Source organism: Pseudophryne corroboree, chromosome 2, assembly GCF_028390025.1.
Source record: "Pseudophryne corroboree isolate aPseCor3 chromosome 2, aPseCor3.hap2, whole genome shotgun sequence".
In the NCBI taxonomy this organism is placed as follows: Eukaryota; Metazoa; Chordata; class Amphibia; order Anura; family Myobatrachidae; genus Pseudophryne; species Pseudophryne corroboree.
The window spans coordinates 1,025,638,705-1,025,663,932 of record NC_086445.1 but is presented as its reverse complement, the minus strand read 5'-3'; the positions used below and the strand labels follow the sequence as shown (position 1 = coordinate 1,025,663,932).

Sequence of the window (25,228 nt, the reverse complement as noted above, 5' to 3'; positions counted from 1 at the left end):
TTGTAAAAAGGGGATAACAGTACAAATGATACACTCCAATATAACAAAGACTTCCTAACCACAGAACTAAACAATAAATACAAAAAGACAATACTACACTGACCTAAATGCAATACAATACAATACTATAATACTATGAGAGATATAAGAGAAAAGAGGAGAGAGAGAGAGACGGGGAGAGATGAGAGAAATTGGCTCACAGTAAGACAATGATTACGGAGAGAAACTTACGCACAAAGGGTATGATCGCCTGCGCCTCGATATCCAGCTCCCGGCTATCAGCAGATAACCGTTGATGAGAGAGTGAGAGCTGGATGTGGTCGGCCTGCCTATTTATGCCCCACACACAATGCAATCTCCTGGTCCTACAATCCCATTGTCCATTGGCCGAAGGAATTCGGCCCTGCATCATAACAAAAGGTCATAGGGTGATTCATACAGGTGGGCTGTGACGATTTCCAACAGCTCAGGTGGGTGGGAAACTGGGTTTCCCGCCGCATACCTGAGTATGAGTAAATAGTAGAAATGGACATAAACTTCTTATGTCCATAACTATTCGCACGAGCGATTAATACGCTCCAAACCAACACCGGAATATTGCTAATTAAATACTCTTCCGATGGGTACCAAACACTGCTGTATGATTCCTGTTAGACCCTTCGTACAATACAAAGAGGGATTACTTTAAACAGGGACCTTCTATATTAACCAAACTTTCAGAAACTATCAAAGGGATCATGATCTATAAACTACATTAATTGTGAAAATATGTAACGAATGAGTCGCACGCTACGACTACATAAACTCTACCGTAAATACGCATACCGCGCCTGCGAGTGCACGCTATCGCGGGTATGCGCCTTCACGGGAGAGCGTACGCATGCGCAGCGCGGACCAGTGTGCGGTGCAAATATGGCAACGTGCATAGAGACATTTTTCTGACTTTGACAGTATAGTGTATGCCCAGCTTTAATGCTGAAGGGTATTTTGGAAAGGGTGGTAGTCATGTGACCGCCGGTCGGCTGACCGACAGTCACATGACCTCCTCCGTGAGCCCGACGGCTCACTATCCCGATGGTCGGCATGCCGACCAACAGGGACTATTTCCACTCGTGGGTGTCCACGACACCCATAGAGTGGGAATAGAACCCGTGGCGACCGCAGGTCGCCACCGAGCCCGCAGCGTGGCGAGCGCAGCGTGGCGAGCGCAGCGAGCCCGCAAGGGGCTTGCTGCACTCGCCGCTCCCCGCCGGGATCCCGGCGTCGGTATGCTGCTGGGATCCCGGCGTCGGTAAGGTGACCGGCGGTCAGGAGACCGCCGGTCACCCGTACTACACCCTTTTGGAAACAGTTCCATACAATCATAGTGAGATATAACATAGAATATGGGCTATACAGTATGTGACCATTATGCATTACTGTGGCTATAGAATTTGGAGGAAGAGCACCTAGGCAGGAGGCAGCTGAGTTAGGATGCATATACACTACAGTACCTGCCGGCATAATCAGGCCTCAATCATTTTAATTATACAGAGTTGTTTGTTTGATGCTAATGGGGCAGAATGTAGTCATACTGGTGGGAAGGGTAGCTCCACTAACATGATCTAGAAGACCTGGAAACAAAGATAAGCAATGTTTCATTACAAAAAGAAAAGGGAGGAAGGCGTTTCATTAAATTTTGGACATACCTATGTATATACAGTTTGAGTATCCCTTATCCAAAATTCAAACTCACACATTGACACATATATATGTAAATTATATTATATATCTATATGTACACATAATATATAATATATATGTCATAATCTCAGTAGGGGACCCAAAAATGTGGGATTTTGAATTTTGGATAAGGGATACTCAACCTGTACCACATCATGTTATTGTCAATGCAGTCTGAAAATAATAATTCACAATTTAATTTTATTATTAAACAGTGCAACACAAATTCTGTCTGAAATTATTAACATTTTAGATAATATATGGGAGGGACCTTGGACTGCACACCCTAATTTCAAACACAGTAAGAGGTACTATCATGCTGGGACTTGTAGTTCTGCACAGAAAAAAAAAGAAAATGGAGGTGCACACTCTAAGTACTAAGAACTTCTAATCAGAATAATTTTAATAAACTGCAATCTAGCACATGAGGCGCTATGCATTATAATTGCCCAAAAATATGGGCCCACCAACTGAGACCATGTGACCTTATCTGGTGGGTCCCTAACACTAAGGTTCAAGTCCAGGATATGGGACCCCCAAAGCCAGCACAGGCCAGCCGCCCCCAAGACATCACACTACTGAGAGGTTAAAGCGTCAGTCATACCCCTTTCAGACCGCCGCAGGCGGGTCGCCCCCCGGGAGCCTGACATGGGAGCTCCCAGGGTGCGACCCACCTCAGGCACCCCGCCGCCGCTGCAAGCAACCTGGCATATTGCCAGAGTTGGTGATGTTAGCGGTGATGTGGTGGGGACGGCGCTTGGAGATCACATGATCTCCAAGCGCCACCCATCCACCCACAGTGAAGAGGAAACGGGTCGCATCGACCTGGATTCCCATTCACACTGCACAGCGAGCCGGGTTGAACACGTGTTCAACCCTGCTCGCTACCCAAGTTGGAATACCGAGTCGCTCGACCTGGTATTTCAACCCTAGCACTTTTCACACCGCACATGAACACGGGTTATGCGCTTTCATGTGCCAATAACCCGTGTTCGTAGCTGGCAGGCTGAAAGGGGTATTAGTGTTACATAAGGAAGAAGCAAAAGCTATGTGCTAAGTGTGTTACATAGGTGAGACTGAGAGGTAATAATCAGAATGTTAAAGGTGTTACATTGGTAGAAAAATAATTAGGTGCTAAAAGAAAAGTGCTAGATTGGATATTACAATGTGTTCCCCCAAAACACCCAGGCCACACCAACCCAGGGGGCCCTGCGCCCCAAACTCATCCCTAAAACTGACTGTACAAATTTATCACTAATGATGGTAAGTCCTGTAACATTCACTAACACTTTATTCTACGTATTATAATTATTCTGATTAGTGGTGCTATAGTGTGTGCAGCTGCATTTTATTTTTTTTCTGTGCAGCAGTTAGAATACAATGTTTACTATTAATATATATATATATATATATATATATATATATATATAAACGCATAGTAAAAATCAGCGGCACTGAGAGACTGTGAGGAATGGTTACCCAAGGGTATTCGGGCGCTCAGGGGACAAGGTATTTCACCAAGCTGCTGCCTAGATACGGGGAGTCACCCCCACAAATAGATATACAATAGGAAAGAAGAAAGGCTGCGCTATTTTGATGAACTGACAATGTAATCCTTTTGTATATAATTAATACAATTTATTAAAAGATATATAGAGATATATAATATCACTGTGCTTTTGTGATAATTAGATCGTAAAATGCATGCAACATAAAACAAAATAGATAAAACCATACAATATGGATAATAATATTTGAAAAAGGGGTTACCCAATGATCAGAGCTGTGAGTATATTTTAGTGGAAGAGTCCGTTCCAAATAGTTCCCCCAAATGGTTCTGTATCCGGTATAAATATTCAATGGGAGGTAAGCAGTGTCCCGTGGAGTGGCAGTGTCCGCTAGAGGAATTAGTGCTCCAAGATCTTGAATGGCGAGCTCCTCATGCAATGCGGAGGGTTGAATCAATCGGTCCAATCTGCTATTTGTGTCCTCCAACTTTATGTCGCAATCCGGAATTAAGATGGGGGATGGTTCGGCCTTCCAGTCAATAGTCGTCAGCTCAGGGTCCCTTGTTAACCTAACCCTTAACAAGGGACCCTGAGCTGACGACTATTGACTGGAAGGCCGAACCATCCCCCATCTTAATTCCGGATTGCGACATAAAGTTGGAGGACACAAATAGCAGATTGGACCGATTGATTCAACCCTCCGCATTGCATGAGGAGCTCGCCATTCAAGATCTTGGAGCACTAATTCCTCTAGCGGACACTGCCACTCCACGGGACACTGCTTACCTCCCATTGAATATTTATACCGGATACAGAACCATTTGGGGGAACTATTTGGAACGGACTCTTCCACTAAAATATACTCACAGCTCTGATCATTGGGTAACCCCTTTTTCAAATATTATTATCCATATTGTATGGTTTTATCTATTTTGTTTTATGTTGCATGCATTTTACGATCTAATTATCACAAAAGCACAGTGATATTATATATCTCTATATATCTTTTAATAAATTGTATTAATTATATACAAAAGGATTACATTGTCAGTTCATCAAAATAGCGCAGCCTTTCTTCTTTCCTATTGGCACTGAGAGACTGTTCAAATAGTCAAAAAGTATTATATTAAAGATTACTGCAAAACTTCCAACGTTTCGGGACTGGACCTTGAAAAAGGGACGATCCAGTCCCGAAACGTTGGAAGTTTTGCAGTAATCTTTAATATAATACTTTTTGACTATTTGAACAGTCTCTGAGTGCCGCTGATTTTTACTATGCGTTTGTAATTGGATTTCCTTCAGAGGGCACCAGGGCAGCTGCACCAATTGTGGGAGTGCCGGTCCAATTTTTGTCTTTATATATATATCTCCTCTATAATAGCCCAGATCTGTGATTTTGTGATTCATTTGCTAACGCTGGGCGGAGTCACAACAGTGGGCGGAGTTAGTCAAATGGTCACAGATCTGGCCAAATCTATAGGACACTAGGAGCAGCTGCAGAAGCAGATAGTATGGACATGGCACAGGCAGGGGTGCATACCTCCCAGCTTTCTTCATGAGCTTTCTTCAGGCAGAAGGAGGGACACACACACACACACACACACACACGGCGAAAAGGGGGCGTGGCTTCACGGGAGGGTCCCCGTTTTCGTCAGTGAGGGGGCATGCCCAGCGCTCTGTGAGCTGCTGGCATGCCCCCAGGGGCTGATTATGAGTCCGGGGGGCACAGGGTACTTGAGACAGGGAAGCCCTATCTCATTGCTGTGCCTGCTGTGGGGTTGGGGGCGTGGCCTAATCGCGCCCCACGAGGCCACGCCCCCTTATGCAGATTCCGGGATTTTTTTTTTTTTTTTATGGAATTTTGGCCCCTCAGCTAGGGCTAAATCCAGAGGAGGTGGTCGCTCCCCCTACACACCCGCACAGGCAGAAGAAAGCAGGGAGACTGCTGCCTCCCTGCAACACCACAGACCTGCCAACACGCAGCAGCGTGTGCTGACTGTAGCACAATGCTGCCGTTGTTGCTGGGGGAGCTTCTGAGCTGGGACAGAGCTACTCGAGCCGGGGGGACCCCTAAAACTGTGGGGCCAACGGTACGTACCGCCTGCCCCCCCCTTAATCCGGCTCTGCTGCTGGAACCCCCCCTTAATCCGTACCCCCTGATGCCCCCTTTCCCTCTGTCTCCACTATTCACCGCTGCTCTGCTAAGCAGAACAGCAAGTACAGGAGCTTTCCAACTGCCCTCCACTGCAGGACACTGCGACCCGCGGGTGGGACAGCGGGACAGACCCCAAAAAATGGGACTGTCCCGCGAAAATTGGGACATTTGGGAGGTATGGGGGTGTGTGAGGGGGTATGCCATACTTGACCCCCACATCAGCATACTCAGCAGGGTCTCGCTGGCGGGGAGGAGCGTCACTTTCTGGCACACTCCACTCTTCTTAGCTGCAGTTTTGTGGGTCACCAGCCGCTGTGCACTTTCCGTACTGCCTCTGTTATCTCCAGCCCCGGCAACCCCACCGCTAGCTGCAGCGCTGCCACCCGCAGTGAGGTGCGCCCAGCTCCTTCACACACTTTAGCCGGCGGGTAGCGCTGCAGAAGTCCGCGCTGCTTGCAGGCTCTGACCCCCTCCTCCCTCCAGCAGCAGCGTCTCCTGGGAGCTAACCAGTCACTCCCAGTCTCCCCTTACCACAGTGCCCAGCAGCCGTGAGGTCCGCGCCACGTGCATGCTATGACCCCCTCCTCCCTCAAGCCGCAGCATCTCCTGGGGGCTAACCAGTCACTCCCAGTCTCACCGTACCACAGTGCCTGGCAGCTGCGCGAGGTCTGCGGTGTGTGACTGAGGAGGGGGGGGAGTGATGCGGACGGGCAGAGGAAGCAGGACTACAGCCTAAGAGAGTCAGCCATGCCAAGTCTCCACCAGCAGCAGATCCCAACAGGTTGGAGTGGAACAGCAGCAGCCAGCAGCAGTGACTCCGGTAAGACACATCTGTCTGTTACCACTGTTCTGTCCCTAATACCAATCTCTCCCGTGCCCTGTGTTCTGTCATGTCCCTGTCACCCCTGGCCTTGACCTGCCACCCTTATCCTGGCCCTTTCACCCTTATCCTGGCCCTGTCACCCTTATGCTGGCCCTGCTACCCCTATCCTGGCCCTATCACCCCTGTGCTTGCCCTGTCAACCCTATACTGGCCCTGTCACCCCTGTCCTGGTCCTGCCGCCCCTACACTGACCCTGTCACCCCTATCCTGTCCCTGTCATTTCTGACCTGGCCCCGTCGCCCGTGTCCTGGCCCCGTCACCCCTGTCCTGGCCCCGTCACCCCTGTTCTGACCCTGTCACCCCCGTTCTGACCCTGTCACCCCTGCCCTGGCCCAGTCAACCCTGTTCTGACCCTGTTACCCCTGTCCTGGCCCTGTTACTGCATACCCTCCAACTACCTTTTTGGCAGGTACAGTACCCGCAGCACCTCCAGACCTCTCCCCAATGCACCACACCTCCGCACCATCCCCTCCACCACATGCGGCACTCCACCCCTCCCCCACATGCTGTGCCTCCAGACCCCCTACACCACCCGCGGCTCCCACTCCTCCGCCCCTTCACCACCCCCAGCAATCTCCAGGCCCCCTCCACCATTCACCCCCCTTATATGTCTCCCCCACACCTGCCCCCCTCCACCCGCAGCATCTGCAGACACCCTCCTCCATCCGCGGTCCCCCCCTCACCCACCGCTCCCCCTCCAATGGCACCCCCGCACCTGCCCCTCCACCACCTGCAGCACCTCCGGACCTCCTTCCCAACCCGCCGCAACACCCGTACCTGCCCCTCCCCTACCCATGGCGCCTGTGGACCCCTACCCCACCAGCGGCACTCCCGCCCCTTCCCATCCCACAGCACCTCCGGAACCCTTCACCCATCTGCAACATCCTCACACCTGCCCCTCCCCCACCCATGGCACCCCTGCCCCTCCCCCACCTGCAGTGCCTCCGGACCCCTCCCCCATCTGCATCCCCCACTCCTCTGCCCCTCCCCCACCCGCAGCACCTCCCAACCCTTCCCCATCCGGGCCCCACCCCCACTTCCGCCCCCCCTCCATCCGCAGCACCTACAGACACCATCCGCAGTACCCCCCGCACCCGCTACATTCTGTACATTGTGGCCTGCAGGTGCTGTTCACGCCGTCGCAAGGGGCTGCGCCTCCTTCACCATCGCACACCCTTTCATTGTGCAATATTTAACCACTAACAAAGGAATGCAGGTGATACTCCATATAACACAAATATTGAACCCCAGAAAGGCATGCAAGGGTTAAGGGGGCGTAGCCCCTTGCGACGGTGTGAAGAGCGCCCGTAGGGCGCGATGAAGCTCCTAGTATATATATATATATATATATATATATAATTTTAGGATTGTTTGCTTGCAGTGGATAACAAATAAATATATCACTGTTTGTAATACTGTATTCTTGTGTTACTTTTCTAGCAATTGTGTTTGTACCTGGCAACGTAGGTCAGCCACATGTGCGCTTACAGGCGAGACTGAAATAAAAGAAAAGACATGCTCAACTCTCTCTATTAAATTGTCTTTGTACATCCCATCATATAAAGTGTTCAGCAACTGCTTCTAAAACTATGCCGTTAAGCAATAGGGATAATGGTGTGACTTCATGAAAAGCAACATAATGATACGCAATCTACAATTTAAGTATGATGCTATGAAAAAATAAGAATTTACTTACCGATAATTCTATTTCTCGGAGTCCGTAGTGGATGCTGGGGTTCCTGAAAGGACCATGGGGAATAGCGGCTCCGCAGGAGACAGGGCACAAAAAGTAAAGCTTTAGGATCAGGTGGTGTGCACTGGCTCCTCCCCCTATGACCCTCCTCCAAGCCTCAGTTAGGTACTGTGCCCGGACGAGCGTACACAATAAGGAAGGATTTATGAATCCCGGGTAAGACTCATACCAGCCACACCAATCACACTGTACAACCTGTGATCTGAACCCAGTTAACAGTATGATAACAGCGGAGCCTCTGAAAAGATGGCTCACAACAATAATAACCCGATTTTTGTAACTATGTACAAGTAATGCAGATAATCCGCACTTGGGATGGGCGCCCAGCATCCACTACGGACTCCGAGAAATAGAATTATCGGTAAGTAAATTCTTATTTTCTCTATCGTCCTAGTGGATGCTGGGGTTCCTGAAAGGACCATGGGGATTATACCAAAGCTCCCAAACGGGCGGGAGAGTGCGGATGACTCTGCAGCACCGAATGAGAGAACTCCAGGTCCTCCTTAGCCAGGGTATCAAATTTGTAGAATTTCACAAACGTGTTTGCCCCTGACTAAATAGCCGCTCGGCAAAGTTGTAAAGCCGAGACCCCTCGGGCAGCCGCCCAAGATGAGCCCACCTTCCTTGTGGAATGTGCATTTACATATTTTGGCTGTGGCAGGCCTGCCACAGAATGTGCAAGCTGAATTGTATTACACATCCAACTAGCAAAAGTCTGCTTAAAAGCAAGAGCACCCAGTTTGTTGGGTGCTTACAGGATAACAGCAAGTCAGTTTTCCTGACTCCAGCCGTCCTGGAACCTATATTTTCAGGGCCCTGACCACATCTAGCAACTTGGAGTCCTCCAAGTCCCTAGTAGGCGCAAGACACCACAATAAGCTGGTTCAGGTGAAACACTGACACCACCTTAGGGAGAGAACTGGGGACGAGTCCGCAGCTCTGCCCTGTCCGAATGGACAAACAGATATGGGCTTTTTTGAGAAAAAAAACACCAATTTGACACTCGCCTGGTCCAGGCCAGGTCCAAGAGCATGTTCACTTTTCATGTGAGATGCTTCAAATCCACAGATTTGACTGGTTTTAAACCAATGTGTTTTGAGGAATCCCAGAACTACGTTGAGATCCCACAGTGCCACTGGAGGCACAAAAGGGGGTTGTATATGCAATACTCCCTTGACAAACTTCTGGACTTCAGGAACTGAAGCCAATTCTTTCTGGAAGAAAAATCGACAGGGCCGAAATTTGAACCTTAATGGACCCCAATTTGAGGCTCATAGACACTCCTGTTTGCAAGAAATGCAGGAATCGACCGAGTTGAAATTTCTTCGTGGGGCCTTCCTGGCCTCACACCACGCAACATATTTTCGCCACATGTGGTGATAATGTTGTGCGGTCACCTCCTTTCTGGCTTTGACCAGGGTAGGAATGACCTCTTCCTGAATGCCTTTTCCCTTAGGATCCGGCGTTCCACCGCCATGCCGTCAAACGCAGCTGCGGTAAGTCTTGGAACAGACATGGTACTTGCTGAAACAAGTCCCTTCTTAGCGGCAGAGGCCATAAGTCCTCTGTGAGCATCTCTTGAAGTTCCGGGTACCAAGTCCTTCTTGGCCAATCCGGAGCCATGAGTATAGTTCTTACTCCTCTACGTCTTATAATTCTCAGTACCTTAGGTATGAAAAGCAGAGGATGGAAACATATACACCGACTGGTACACCCACGGTGTTACCAGAACGTCCACAGCTATTGCCTGAGGGTCTCTTAACCTGGCGCAATACCTGTCCCGTTTTTTGTTCAGACGGGACGCCATCATGTCCACCTTTGGTAATTCCCAACGGTTTACAATTATGTGGAAAACTTCCCCATGAAGTTCCCACTCTGCTGGGTGGAGGTCGTGCCTACTGAGGAAGTCTGCTTCCCAGTTTCCATTCCCGGAATGAAACACTGCTGACAGTGCTATCACATGATTTTCCGCCCAGCGAAAAGTCCTTGCAGTTTTTGCCACTGCCCTCCTGCTTCTTGTGCCGCCCTGTCTATTTACGTGGGCGACTGCCGTGATGTTTTATCCCACTGGATCAATACCGGCTGACCTTGAAGCAGAGGTCTTGCTAAGCTTAGAGCATTATAAATTTACCCTTAGCTATATTTATGTGGAGAAAAATCTCCAGACTTGATCACACTCCCTGGAAATTTTTTCCTTGTTTGACTGCTCCCCAGCCTCTCGGGCTGGCCTCCGTGGTCACCAACATCCAAAACTGAATGCCGAATCTGCGGCCCTCTAGAAGATGAGCACTCTGTAACCACCACAGGAGAGACACCCTTGTCCTTGGATATAGGGTTATCCGCTGATGCATCTGAAGATGCGATCCGGACCATTTGTCCAGCAGATCCCACTGAAAAGTTCTTGCATGAAATCTGCCGACTGGAATTGCTTCGAAGGAAGTCACCATTTTTTTACCATGGCCCTTGTGCAATGATGCACTGATTTTAGGAGGTTCCTGACTAGCTCGGATAACTCCCTGGCTTTCTCTTCCGGGAGAAACACCTTTTTCTGGACTGTGTCCAGAATCATCCCTAAGCACAGGAGACTTGTTGTCGGGATCAGCTGCGATTTTGGAATATTTAGAATCCACCCCTGCTGTTGTAACAGTATCCGAGATAGTGCTACTCCGACCTCCAACTGTTCCCTGGACTTTGCCCTTATCAGGAGATCGTCCAAGTAAGGGATAATTAAGACGCCTTTTCTTCGAAGAAGAACCATCATTTCGGCCATTACCTTGGTAAAGACCCGGGGTGCCGTAGACAATCCAAACGGCAGCGTCTGAAACTGATAGTGACAGTTCTGTACCACGAACCTGAGGTACCCTTAGTGATAAGGGCAAATTTGGGACATGGAGGTAAGCATCCCTGATGTCTCGGGACACCAGATAGTCCCCTTCTTCCCGGTTCGTTATCACTGCTCTGAGTGACTCCATCTTGATTTGAACCTTTGTAAGTGTTCAAAATTTTTTTAGATTTAGAATAGGTCTCACCTAGCCTTCTGGCTTCAGTACCACAATATAGTGTGGAATAATACCCCCTTTTCTTGTTGTAGGAGGGGTAATTTAATTATCACCTGCTGGGAATACAGCTCGTGAATTTTTTCCCATACTGCCTCCTTGTCGGAGGGAGACCTTGGTAAAGCAGACTTCAGGAGCCTGCGCAGGGGAAACGTCTCGACATTCCAAACTGTACCCCTGGGATACTACTTGTAGGATCCAGGGGTCCTGTACGGTCTCAGCGTCATGCTGAGAGCTTGTCAGAAGCGGTGGAACGCTTCTGTTCCTGGGAATGGGCTGCCTGCTGCAGTCTTCTTCCCTTTCCTCTATCCCTGGGCAGATATGACTCTTATAGGGACGAAAGGACTGAAGCTGAAAAGACGGTGTCTTTTTCTGCAGAGATGTGACTTAGGGTAAAAACGGTGGATTTTCCAGCAGTTGCCGTGGCCACCAGGTCCGATGGACCGACCCCAAATAACTCCTCTTCCTTTATACGGCAATACACCTTTGTGCCGTTTGGAATCTGCATCACCTGACCACTGTCGTGTCCATAAACATCTTCTGGCAGATATGGACATCGCACTTACTCTTGATGCCAGAGTGCAAATATCCCTCTGTGCATCTCGCATATATAGAAATACATCCTTTAAATGCTCTATAGTCAATAAAATACTGTCCCTGTCAAGGGTATCAATATTTTTAGTCAGGGAATCCGACCAAGCCACCCCAGCTCTGCACATCCAGGCTGAGGCGATCGCTGGTCGCAGTATAACACCAGTATGTGTGTATATACTTTTTATGATATTTTTCCAGCCTCCTGTCAGCTGGCTCCTTGAGGACGGCCCTATCTATAGACGGTACCGCCACTTGTTCTGATAAGCGTGTGAGCGCCTTATCCACCCTAAGGGGTGTTTCCCAACGCGCCCTAACTTCTGGCGGGAAAGGGTATACCGCCCATATTTTCTATCGGGGGGAACCCACGCATCATCACACACTTCATTTAATTTATCTGATTCAGGAAAAACTACGGTAGTTTTTTCACATCCCACATAATACCCTCTTTTGTGGTACTTGTAGTATCAGAAATATGTAACACCTCCTTCATTGCCCTTAACGTGTGGCCCTAATAAGGAATACGTTTGTTTATTCACCGTCGACACTGGATTCAGTGTCCCTGTCTGTGTCTGTGTCGACCGACTAAAGTAAACGGGCGTTTTAAAACCCCTGACGGTGTTTTTGAGACGTCTGGACCGGTACTAATTGTTTGTCGGCCGTCTCATGTCGTCAACCGACCTTGGCGCGTGTTGACATTATCACGTAATTCCCTAAATAAGCCATCCATTCCGGTGTCGACTCCCTAGAGAGTGACATCACCATTACAGGCAATTGCTCCGCCTCCTCACCAACATCGTCCTCATACATGTCGACACACACGTACCGACACACAGCACACACACAGGGAATGCTCTGATAGAGGACAGGACCTACTAGCCCTTTGGAGAGACAGAGGGAGAGTTTGCCAGCACACACCAAAAACGCTATAATTATATAGGGACAACCTTATATAAGTGTTTTCCCTTATAGCATCTTTTTTATATATTTCTAACGCCAAATTAGTGCCCCCCCTCTCTGTTTTAACCCTGTTTCTGTAGTGCAGTGCAGGGGAGAGCCTGGGAGCCTTCCCTCCAGCCTTTCTGTGAGGGAAAATGGCGCTGTGTGCTGAGGAGATAGGCCCCGCCCCTTTTTCGGCGGCCTCGTCTCCCGCTCTTAACGGATTCTGGCAGGGGTTAAATATCTCCATATAGCCCCCGGAGGCTATATGTGAGGTATTTTTAGCCAAAAAAGGTTTTCATTTGCCTCCCAGGGCGCCCCCCTCCCAGCGCCCTCCACCCTCAGTGACTGCCGTGTGAAGTGTGCTGAGAGGAAAATGGCGCACAGCTGCAGTGCTGTGCGCTACCTTAAGAAGACTGAGGAGTCTTCTGCCGCCGATTCTGGACCTCTTCTCGTTTCAGCATCTGCAAGGGGGCCGGCGGCGAGGCTCCGGTGACCATCCAGGCTGTACCTGTGATCGTCCCTCTGGAGCTAATGTCCAGTAGCCAAGAAGCCAATCCATCCTGCACGCAGGTGAGTTCACTTCTTCTCCCCTAAGTCCCTCGTTGCAGTGATCCTGTTGCCAGCAGGACTCACTGTAAAATAAAAAACCTAAGCTAAACTTTTCTAAGCAGCTCTTTAGGAGAGCCACCTAGATTGCACCCTTCTCGGCCGGGCACAAAAATCTAACTGAGGCTTGGAGGAGGGTCATAGGGGGAGGAGCCAGTGCACACCACCTGATCCTAAAGCTTTACTTTTTGTGCCCTGTCTCCTGCGGAGCCGCTATTCCCCATGGTCCTTTCAGGAACCCCAGCATCCACTAGGACGATAGAGAAATGCATATATATATATATTTTAATGTTATGTAATATAGAGTTATGCGAATGATAAAAATGTGATAAACACAAAGTGTCTGAATTGTCTTAATATTCTATTGTATTTTGATAAAGCAATGGTAGTAAGTACATGGATGTAGGTATAAACCTCTCTGACATTGAAAAGGTTAAACAGATGCAATCAAATATCCGTAAATGAAAAACAACATCATATCCTCTGTGATAACTGCATAGCATATGTACAGTATATACACACATATATATATATATATATATAACATTCTGGTAATAATAATGTGATATAATGCATTTAGATATTATATTGATATTACAAGATAGACAGCGGTAACTGTCCTATGTAAATGAACGTTCGAAGCCGGCATACATAATTCAGATCTCATTCGGGAATCGCTTCAGACTGAAACATTATCTGCTGCCGCAAGTAACATTGTATCTAGAATTTAAAATACAGAAAAATAACAAAATGGCCTCAAAGTTAAGCTAAAATGTTCTGGCAATTGGATTACAGGATTCTCGATTAGCAGAACGGAGGAGGCAGAGGTGATGGATATTCTCTGTCTATACACGTTATACTTATATGATTGGGTCTGTCTTCAGTCTGGCCATACAGGAGAGTCCACATATCAGTGTCACATACACTGTTTAATCTTGATAAAGACGCCGCCGAGCGTCGAAACGCGTTGATACAGTGCAATATTGATGTCCTAACAGGTTCATCCATTGAGGGGAGCATATGACAAATTGTTGTGATATCCGGATCATTTCATGTCAGTCGATTCCATCTCTGTTCCCCAAATTGGTATGGCCGGTTGTCTATTTGTGTCTCATTTGTGAATTTTAAATAAAAAGGGTTTCCTTTGCCCTAATTGGCTTCCCTTCTTTAATTGCATACCCACCATATGAGTGATATCCATACTCATTATACGGGCGAAAGAGAAAATAATATCTACGGAAAAGAAACCTTTATGTGCTTTCTATCTCACTTTTTCAAGTAAGCATACACGTAAGGATTCATTACCGTATCTTCACGGCATCACTTTTGGGTGACCCCATAAGAAGGTGGACGTCGTATCTCTTTTCTGGGACCATCTTCATCACCTAGTTTCCCCTTTACACAGTGGAAAGAACTGTAGTGTCCATACAGGATTACACTATTGTATTTTGTTTCTCTTTTTTTCATGCATATCATCACATCGCTGTGAGGATCGTTTAAAACAAGGGGACATTTGAAGCGCATAAAGTGAGACTGTATTTTTCTGTTACATATTGTCTTTGTAGGTTGGTGACCTATTTGTACTGTCTTCTGCTGCTCCATTTTGCAGCGCCTTAGAAAGATCTCTTTATTTATTAATAATTCAGATGTGGTTGGAGTGGCTTTGCGTGCCGATACTTTCCGCATGTGCAGGACCCGTTCTGCGCATGTGCAAACGGGTCCTGCAGTGTCGGAAGCAGTCTAGCATCAGACTGTCAGTGATTGTCAGTTTTCTGCCGTTTGGGGGCGTTAATGGCCTCCGTTTCTCCAAACAAAGGCATGTTGCCACCGTTTAGTGGGAGGGAAGAGGTCAGGACCCCCATCAGAGGACGGAGATTTCCTGGGCTCCCGGTAGATATTGCAGCAGCTGGCTTGCACGACCCCATGGGTCACGCAGTCGGACGATGGTGCCGGGGAAAATCAGTAATGCATGCGGGAGGCGTGCCGCCCCCTACTGCATTACCATATTAGTGCTATCGCTGCTTCCATGTAAGCTGCAGCGATAGGAACTCCAACCACACATTTTATATGTAATAGTAACAAATGGGCACTCATAATGTATAACCCTTAACAAGAATTTATTGACTGAACAATGATATATATAATTACTATAAACTTAGTTATGGCTAAAATTCACATATTAGAAAGAAACATGATAGGTCCATCCTAGAAAGGCGTTATAAACATTTGTGGTATATAATGAGCCTCTTAAAGATCTGGATACTTTTAGATGCCCCCTACAGTCTGATAAAGCCGTTTTCCTGCACACTCACTTGTCCTTCACCACTGCTGATGCGTTTCGATCCTGTAGGATTTTACCCTGATTAAGAAACTACAAGATTGAAACGCGTTGGTTTGTGGTGAAAGATAATCTGTGGGGTACAAGTGACTGACCAGGAAAAAGGTTTTTATCAGACTGACGGGGATATCTGAAAGAATAGGGGTGATAGGACTGTGAGATATTAAACCCAAACCATAGAAGACAACATGAACAAATGATTAGGGATGCTCAAGGAAGGGGTGTAGTCATGGCAAAATGGGTGTGGTTATATCATGGTATATTGGAGGCATGGTCTTCTTCAAAATCACTGGACCTCCCCTCGCCAGAAACCCCCTTTCAGAGCTGCCCATACCTGCTGCTGGGGGCATCATTCCTGACACATTAGATGGTCCTCACTAATCTAGACGGTTAGAAAGTACATCACCTGCTGTTGTGTTTCCATGTCCATAACTAGGGGGTACGAGTGGTGCCGTTGCCCAGGGCACCAACCGTGGCACTGTCGCTGCAACATGGTACCTGCAGCCTGTAGAACCGCCTGGTGGATCCTAAGGCTGCTTATGAGCATAGGCCCGTCAATAATGGGTGTAAGGTGTGTGGTGCACACGCCAGGGGGGCCCACACTGCACCCATATAATTATACTTACCCATCTGGAGTCCAGCAGCAACGGCCGGTGCTGCAGACATAAATTGCCAGAAAAAAAGCCCTTGGCATTTTCCAGGTTATTTGCACATGCACAATAGAGATGTCCCTGGGAACAAAGTGCGTCCGCCATGTTCACGGAGACCTGTGCATGTGCAGTAGACTCTGGCCAGAGAGGAGGTGGTCCATGCAGAGGCCCCCTCCTCTTTTAAAATGCCTCTGCTCAGGACCACTCACCCTGCAGCTTGCAGAGCTTCCCAGAGACACTTCCCCTTCTTACTGGTCCCAGTGGCCCGTTTGCTCGATGTGACGTCATGCACTGGGCATATTTTAGCCTTGCAGCAGCCCTGTGTGTTTCTACGAGTGTAAGCTGACATTTATTTTTGTCCTAGTAATAGTAAATCCTACAGGTCGTTACATCAGAGGCTGCACTTCTGCTCACACTTTCCAGCTGTAAATGAGTTTCTCAGAGAAGGAAATCAAACATGCTATCGCAGTGTCAGGAGGCTGGAAGTATAAAGAGCAGGGATAGCAGCCTGATACACCAGGGTCCATACTGGATGGCCTTCTTACCTTCAAACGGGTCCCACATTACTCAGCAGCAGTAATATAAATGAATACATTTAATCAATGAAAGAGTCACCTATCTGTACTATTGGGATGCACTCAATTTGCCGACTGTCAGGATACCGACGCCAGGAAATCCCGACAGCCGGAATCCTGGCACCCAGAGACTAGTCTCACTCGTGGGTGTTTCCACGACACCCACAGAGTGATAACAGAACCTGTGGCGAGAGCAGCGAGCCCGTAAAGGGCACTCGTACCGCTCGCACCACTGCCGGCATTCTTGCGGGTGGAATGCTGCTGTCAGGATCCTGCCCGCCGGTAAATAGTATGTATTCTGTACTAACATATCAGCAGGCGTTTTAAACAAACATTACACATACCTCCCAACTGTCCCGATTTTCGTGGGACAGTCCAGTTTTTTTGGGACTGTCCCACCTGCGGGCCGCAGGGGCTACGCACATGTGGGAGTCCCTCTTCAGGATGTTAAAATGTTGGGAGGTATGTATTACAGGCTATAACAAACAAATGTCACAAGACAGCAGAAAAACGCTGCAAGTGAAGGCTGGGAGGGCCCCATGTGTATAGATGGCATTTCATGCATTTGTATGCTCACATCCTGGCACATGAAAGGTTGGGTGTGTATTGGGATCCCGGCGGTCAGCATCCTGATGCTGCGCTCGCCACGCTGTGGGCTTGGTGGCCGCGGGTTCGACTCCCACTCTATGGGTGTCATGGACACCCACGACTGGGAATAGTCCCTGATGGTCGGCATGCCGACCGTCGGGATTGTGAGGGGAAGGGATGTAGGGAGAGGTCATGTGACAGGCGGTCTCCTACTGCGTGGCTGCAGTACCTGACCTCCTAGTGATTGATGGCTAATGTCACCAGGAGGTGTGGCTAAAGACCGACATCGGAGGAGACGGAGCTTAGGGCTGAGGGCGGAACATAATTCCGGCGCCGCTGAACTGGCTGGCTTCCACACAGGGCTGTTTCTAGCCAATTTGGCTCCCAGTGCGAGATGTAAAAATGCAATTACACAGTGCAGCAAGCAAGTGTCCCCAATTAGACAGTGCAGCAGGCAAAAGTCCAAATTTTACACAGTGTGGCAGGCAAGTGTCAAGTGGGGAAGGGGGGGTGGAGGAGGGGAGAGAGAGATGGGGAGAGAAAGAGACAACTTACATATGAAGGATCTTCCCGCTCTTCGTGTTGGCCGTGTTTGCTTCCTCGCGCCTCCTCCTTCCAGCTTCCTCGCGCCTCCTCCTTCCAGCCCTCCTCCGTCTTCCCGAGTACCCCTGGTCGGGGGGCAGAGTTTTGCGGAATGACACGATTGCGTCGTGACGTCACGGCGCAACCGCGTCATTCCGCGAAACTCCGACCCCCCAAGCAAGAGTACTCAGAAAGACGGAGGACAGGGAAACCGGGACCTGCAAAGTGCAGCGGCAGGCGCCCCGAGCAGTTGCACGGCTCTCCCGCCGCAAGAAACGGCACTGCTTCCACAGAGGCCAGATAGGGCTGATGATATAGCCGGAGAATGGCTTCCCATGGGAAACGCTCCCTCTGCTAACACAGTCCAGACTGACAGTCCCCGGGGGAGAAAACACATCTCCCCCGGCTCTGACTATCTGGCTGTGAGTAGCAGGGAGTGCGTCCAATGGGAAGTCAATGCCAACCCACTGCAAACTGGACAACCCAAACGTGTCTTGTATGCCCTGCTAAGTGTGGGCGTCTGGTGGGTGAACCCTGTCAATTAGTCCTGCACACAGTCTAATGACAGCACAAAATCCATGGATTCGTCTCTAGGCTACAAATTATCAACCTAACCTGAGCAAACTTGCTTCTAAACACGAAGGCCACTGACATCTGTAATACCCAACTACTCATTTTGTAAATGTTTGCAAATGGTGGCGCCACTCTGAACAATTTTTTTTGGCTTGTAATGCTCAGTCACCTCATTCAGAAAAACGCTGCCTTACCCTGCATTACTCCTGAATTGATTTAAGGGAATATTGATAATAATAAGATTTTACTTACCGATAAATCTATTTCTCGTAGTCCGTAGTGGATGCTGGGGACTCCGTCAGGACCATGGGGAATAGCGGCTCCGCAGGAGACAGGGCACAAAAGCAAGCTTTTAGGATCACATGGTGTGTACTGGCTCCTCCCCCTATGACCCTCCTCCAAGCCTCAGTTAGGTTTTTGTGCCCGTCCGAGAAGGGTGCAATCTAGGTGGCTCTCTTAAAGAGTTGCTTAGAAAAAGTTTTTAGGTTCTTTATTTTCAGTGAGTCCTGCTGGCAACAGGCTCACTGCATCGAGGGACTTAGGGGAGAGAATTTCAACTCACCTGCGTGCAGGATGGATTGGATTCTTAGGCTACTGGACACCATTAGCTTCAGAGGGAGTCGGAACACAGGTCTCGCCCTGGGGTTCGTCCCGGAGCCGCGCCGCCGACCCCCTTGCAGATGCTGAAGATTGAAGAGGTCCGGAACCAGGCGGCAGAAGACTTTTCAGTCTTCCTCAGGTAGCGCACAGCACTGCAGCTGTGCGCCATTGTCTGTCAGCACACTTCCCACAGCGATCACGGAGGGTGCAGGGCGCGGGGGGGGGCGCCCTGGCAGCAATGTAGAATACCTGTATGGCGAAAAATACATCACATATAGCCCTTGAGGCTATATGGATGTATTTAACCCCTGCCAGACTTCACAATCTCCGGAGAAGAAGCCCGCCGAAAAGGGGGCGGGGCCTATTCTCCTCAGCACACAGCGCCATTCTCCCTCACAGAAAGGCTGAGGGGAAGGCTCCCAGGCTCTCCCCTGCACTGCACTACAGAAACAGGGTTAAAACAGAGAGGGGGGGCACTGATTTGGCGATATACATATATATTAAATGCTATATGGGAGGAACACTTATATAAGGGTTGTCCCTGTATAATTACAGGTTGAGTATCCCTTATCCAAAATGCTTGGGACCAGAGGTATTTTGGATATCGGATTTTTACGTATTTTGGAATAATTGCATACCATAATGAGATATCATGGCAATGGGACCTAAATCTAAGCACAGAATGCATTTATGTTTTATATGCACCTTATACACACAGCCTGAAGGTCATTTTAGCCAATATTTTTTATAATTTTGTGCATTAAACAAAGTGTGTCTACATTCACACAATTCATTTATGTTTCATATACACCTTATACACACAGCCTGAAGGTCATTTAATACAATATTTTTAATAACTGTGTGTATTAAACAAAGTTTGTGTACACTGAGCCATCAGAAAACAAAAGTTTCACTATCTCACTCTCGCTCAAAAAAGTCCGTATTTCGGAATATTCCGTATTTCGGATATTTGGATATGGGATACTCAACCTGTATAGCATTTTGGTGTGTGCTGGCAAACTCTCCCTCTGTCTCCCCAAAGGGCTAGTGGGTCCTATCCTCTATCAGAGCATTCCCTATGTGTGTGCTGTATGTCGGTACGTGTGTGTCGACATGTATGAGGAAAATGTTGGTGAGGAGGCGGAGCAAATTGCCTGTAATGGTGATGTCACTCTCTAGGGAGTCGACACCGGAATGGATGGCTTACTTATGGAATTACGTGATAATGTCAACACGCTGCAAGTGGGTTGACGACATGAGACGGCCGGCGAACAAATTAGTACCGGTCCAGGCGTCTCAGACACCGTCAGGGGCTTGTAAAAACGCCCATTTACCTCAGTCGGTCGACATAGACCCAGACACGGACACTGATTTCAGTGTCGACGGTGAAGAAACAAACGTATTTTCCTTTAGGGCCACACGTTAAGGGCAATGAAGGAGGTGTTACATATTTCTGATACTCCAAGTACCACAAAGAAGGGTATTATGTGTGAGGTGAAAAAACTACCTGTAGTTTTTCCTGAATCAGATAAATTAAATGAAGTGTGTGATGATGCGTGGGTTTCCCCCGATAGAAAATTATTGGCGGTATACCCTTTCCCGCCAGAAGTTAAGGCGCATTGGGAAACACCCCTCAGGGTGGATAAGGCGCTCACATGCTTATCAGAAAAATATCCTAAAAAGTATACACACACATGCTGGTGTTATACTGTGACCAGCGATCGCCTCAGCCTGGATGTGCAGAGCTGAGGTGGCTTGGTCGGATTCCCTGACTAAAAATATTGATACCCTTGACAGGGACAGTATTTTATTGACTATAGAGCATTTAAAGGATGCATTTCTATATATACGAGATGCGCAGAGGGATATTTGCACTCTGGCATCAAGAGTAAATGCGATGTCCATATCTGCAAGAAGATGTTTATGGACACGACAGTGGTCAGGGGATGCAGATTCCAAACGGCACAAAGATGTATTGCCGTATAAAAGGGGAGGAGTTATTTGGGGTCGGTCCATGGGACCTGGTGGCCACGGCAACTGCTGGAAGATCCACCGTTTTTTACCCTAAGTCACATCTCTGCAGAAAAAGACACCGTCTTTTCAGCCTCAGTCTTTTCGTCCCTATAAGATATCTGCCCAGGGATAGAGGAAAGGGAAGAAGACTGCAGCAGGCAGCCCATTCCCAGTAACAGAAGCCCTCCACCGCTTCTACTAAGTTCTCAGCATGACGCTGGGACCGTACAGGACCCCTGGATCCTACAAGTAGTATCAAAGGGGCACAGATTGGAATGTCGAGGCGTTTCCCCCCTCGCAGGTTCCTGTAGTCTGCTGTACCAATGTCCCCCTCCGACAGGGAGGCAGTATTGAAAACAATTCACAAGCTGTATTCCCAGCAGGTGATAATAAAATTACCCCTCCTACAACAAGGAAAGGGGTATTGTTCCACACTATAGGGTGGTACTGAAGCCAGAAGGCTAGGTGAGACCGATTCTAAATCTGAAAAATTTGAACACTTACAAGGGTTCAAATCCAGATGGAGTCACTCAGAGCAGTGATAGCGAACTGGGAACAAGGGGACTATATGGTGTCCCGGGACATCAGGGATGCTTACCTCCATGTCCCAAAATTTGCTTTTCTCACCAAGGGTACCTCAGGTTCGTGGTACAGAACTGTCACTATCAGTTTCAGACGATGCCGTTGGAGTGTCCAAGGCACCCCGGGTCTTTACCAAGGTAATGACCGAAATGAGGATTCGTCTTCAAAGAAAATGGACGACCTCCTGATAAGAACAAGGTCCAGAGAACAGTTGGAGGTCGGAGTAGCACTATCTCAAGTAGTTCTACGACAGCACGGGTGGATTCTAAATATTCCAAAACCGCAGTTGTTCCGACGACACGTCTGCTGGTCCTAGGGATGATTCTGGACACAGTCCAGGAAAAGGGTGTTTCTCCCAGAGGAGAAAGCCAGGGAGTTATCCGAGCTAATCGGGATCCTCCTAAAACCAGGAAAAGTGTCAGTGCATCATTGCACAAGAGTCCTGGTAAAAAAAAAAAAAATGGTGGCTTATTACGAAGCGCTTCCATTCGGCAGATTTCACGCAAGAACTCTTCAGTGGGATCTGCTGGACAAATGGTCCGGATCGCATCTTCAGATGCATCAGCGGATAACCCTATATCCAAGGACAAGGGTGTCTCTCCTGTGGTGATTACAGAGTGCTCATCTTCTAGAGGGCCGCAGATTCGGCATTCAGGATTGGATGCTGGTATCCACGGAGGCCAGCCTGATAGGCTGGGGAGCAGTCACACAGGGAAAAAATTTCCAGGGAGTGTGATCAAGTCTGGAGAATTCTCTCCACATAAATATACTGGAGCTAAGAGCAAATTTGTAATGCTATAAGCTTAGCAAGGCCTCTGCTTCAAGGTCAGCCGGTATTGATCCAGTGGGATAACATCACGGCAGTCGCCCACGTAAACAGATAGGGCGGCACAAGAAGCAGGAGGGCAGTGGTCAAAACTGCAAGGATTTTTCGCTAGACGGAAAATCATGTGATAGCACTGTCAGCAGTGTTCATTCCGGGAGTGGACGACTGGGAAGCAGACTTCCTCAGTAGGCACGACCTCCACCCGGGAGAGTGGGAACTTCATCGGGAAGTTTTCCGCATGATTGTGAACCGTTGGGAAAGACCAAAGGTGGAAATGATGGCGTCCCGCCCGAACAAAAAACGGGACAGGTATTGCGCCAGGTCACGAGACCTTCAGGCGATAGCTGTGGACGTCCTGGTAACACCGTGGGTGTAACAGTCGGTGTATGTGTTCCCTCTTCTGCTTCTCATAACCAAGGTATTGAGAATTATAAGACGTAGAGGAGTAAGAACTATACTCGTGGCTCCGGATTGGCCAAGAGGGACTTGGTACCCGGAACTTCAAGAGATGCTCACAGAGGACTAATAAATAATAATAAAAGAGGTCATAGGGGGAGGAGCCAGTACACACCATGTGATCCTAAAAGCTTGCTTTTGTGCCCTGTCTCCTGCGGAGCCGCTATTCCCCATGGTCCTGACGGAGTCCCCAGCATCCACTAGGACGTTAGAGAAATGTATCTGTGTAAACTGGGCTGTTTAATCAACCACAGCAATAGCCAACCATGTTTTGCCTGTGTATGAAATACTTGTACTTGTTTACGTAAAAGAGATCACTATTGTAAACACTTTATCAATGGGGCGAGGAGCATTGGGAGTGGATGACAATAGGATGGGGGAGGGGGCAGTGGGGTCACCGGGTCTGGTGACACCCGATGGGCACTTTGCACCCTCTTGTGTGCCATAGGCGCGTTTGTGGCTGAAATGGGAGTGGGGCATAAGTTGCAGGGGCAATACCTCGTGGGGAACCCAGTGATATCACTCCGGGGGCAGCCCAGAATCGCCCGAAAAATCTGGGCTGCCGCCAGAGACCAGTAAATGCAGTGTCAGCGCCTCCTGTATGACAGGAGCCGAGTGCTGCAAGAGACTGTCACACTGCACTACCCAGCTCCTGTGAGAAGCCGGCATTTTGGTGTCACCACCTGGGTGCAGTCCGCACCCCTTCTGACGCCACTGGGAGGGGGGTCCCACCAGTTTCAATTGCACTGGAACCCACAATTTTTGATGGCAGCCCTGCTTACCGCTACCGGACAAGATCGTAGGGTAACCACTTGCCTGGCGTGGTTGCATTATATGCAACTTAGCCAGGTTGGGCTTTTCCTGACATTTTTACATGTGATGCAACAAGTCAGAAACACTGTGCAGCTGCTGGAAAATGATCTTCTAGCAGCTTCCATTCTCAGAGGTACCTCCCTTCCCCTCTACTTCCTGGTTCCCTCCCCCAGTGCCTGCTGTGCTGCCAATCTGCTGATTGGGCAGTCGGGCGTCACCCCACAGCCCCCCAGCAGAGACTAGCAGCTGCCGGGGAACTGTAATGGAAGCAGCACTCACCTCACCTGGCATGTGCAGAGAGGAGCAGCTGCTTGGAAAATATAAAGTCGCCATGGTCCGATTTATTTATTTATTCTTTATTAACAGTTTCTTATATAGCGCAGCAAATTCCGTTGCGCTTTACGATCATCGGTAGACGGATATATTGGTTGTTCTAAACATTGAGATTTTAAAAAAGTGTTTTTTTTTTTAACTTAAAATAATGTTTTTTTTAAATAGATGTTCTTAACCAAATTAAATAAAAAAAATTAAAAAAAAACTTTTGAGGATTTTTTGGAAAAATGATTAGCCAGTTAAGCGGTCAATAGGTTGCATCCAAGCAGCATCTGTATAAATGCTGGTCTCATGTGTAGTACATGAAACCCAGGCATTTCTTCTGTCTTTAGCTGTGGTTATCTTCCAATCTTTGTGCTATGAACTCTTTGATTTCAAAATGTGTTAGTGCAAATTACACTTTCTTATATACTGTACAGTCTGCATTGTCCTTTATTCTTAATTCAGGTCTAAATGTGTAAATGCTGTTTCCTCAGCTTTCTCTACTTACATTTAATGATAAGATATTCAGATATAATAAAACAGACAAATGCAGCTGTCAGAGAACTAAGTGCAAACTTTTATATTCTGTGTACTGAGTTTCCACAAATGTCACTACAGACATTATAAATTACAAGTGTGCAGACCATCATATTAATTGCAAAATGAGAGGTAAGACTACAAAATGACAACATTCAGTATCTCAAACTTTGGCACTCTCAGCCCATAAACCATACCTCCCAACGTGACCCTCTCCAGGAGGGACACAATGCTCTGCTCCTGGACTTTTCTCTTAATGTATGATTGCCGGCACCTGTTTTGAACAGGTTAATGGATAGGAAAGGCGTTTTAGCACAGGTGATGGCAATCATAAATTAAGAGAGAAGTCCAGGAGCAGAGTATTGTATCCCTCCTGGAAAGGGTCATGTTGGGAGGTATGCATAAACTATACCTTTGCAGCATAAACGGTATATTCTAGATAGGAGAGGAGGAGAGCCAGCACTCACAGCCTCACACTACAGAGTCCATACGGTACATGCAGATTGCAGCAGAGCCAGGTCGGAAAGAAAATGAAAGTAAAAACTCTCTCTGCTCAGTCAGTGA

General features: G+C 48.1%; 1 protein-coding gene and 1 long non-coding RNA gene across 2 annotated transcripts in view; one reads left to right on the top strand and one right to left on the bottom strand.

The window, feature by feature from the left end:
* The window catches only part of CD247 (CD247 molecule), a 338,940-nt gene that overhangs the window by 14,403 nt on the left and 299,309 nt on the right, over window positions 1-25,228 (top strand). The gene's annotated exons all lie outside the window — the stretch shown is intronic.
* On the bottom strand, window positions 1,343-25,228 carry LOC135050323 (uncharacterized). The gene is made up of 3 exons (XR_010241599.1): window positions 25,132-25,228; window positions 7,724-7,764; window positions 1,343-1,613 (listed from the first exon to the last, which is right to left on the bottom strand). It is a non-coding gene; the product is annotated as an uncharacterized LOC135050323 (long non-coding RNA).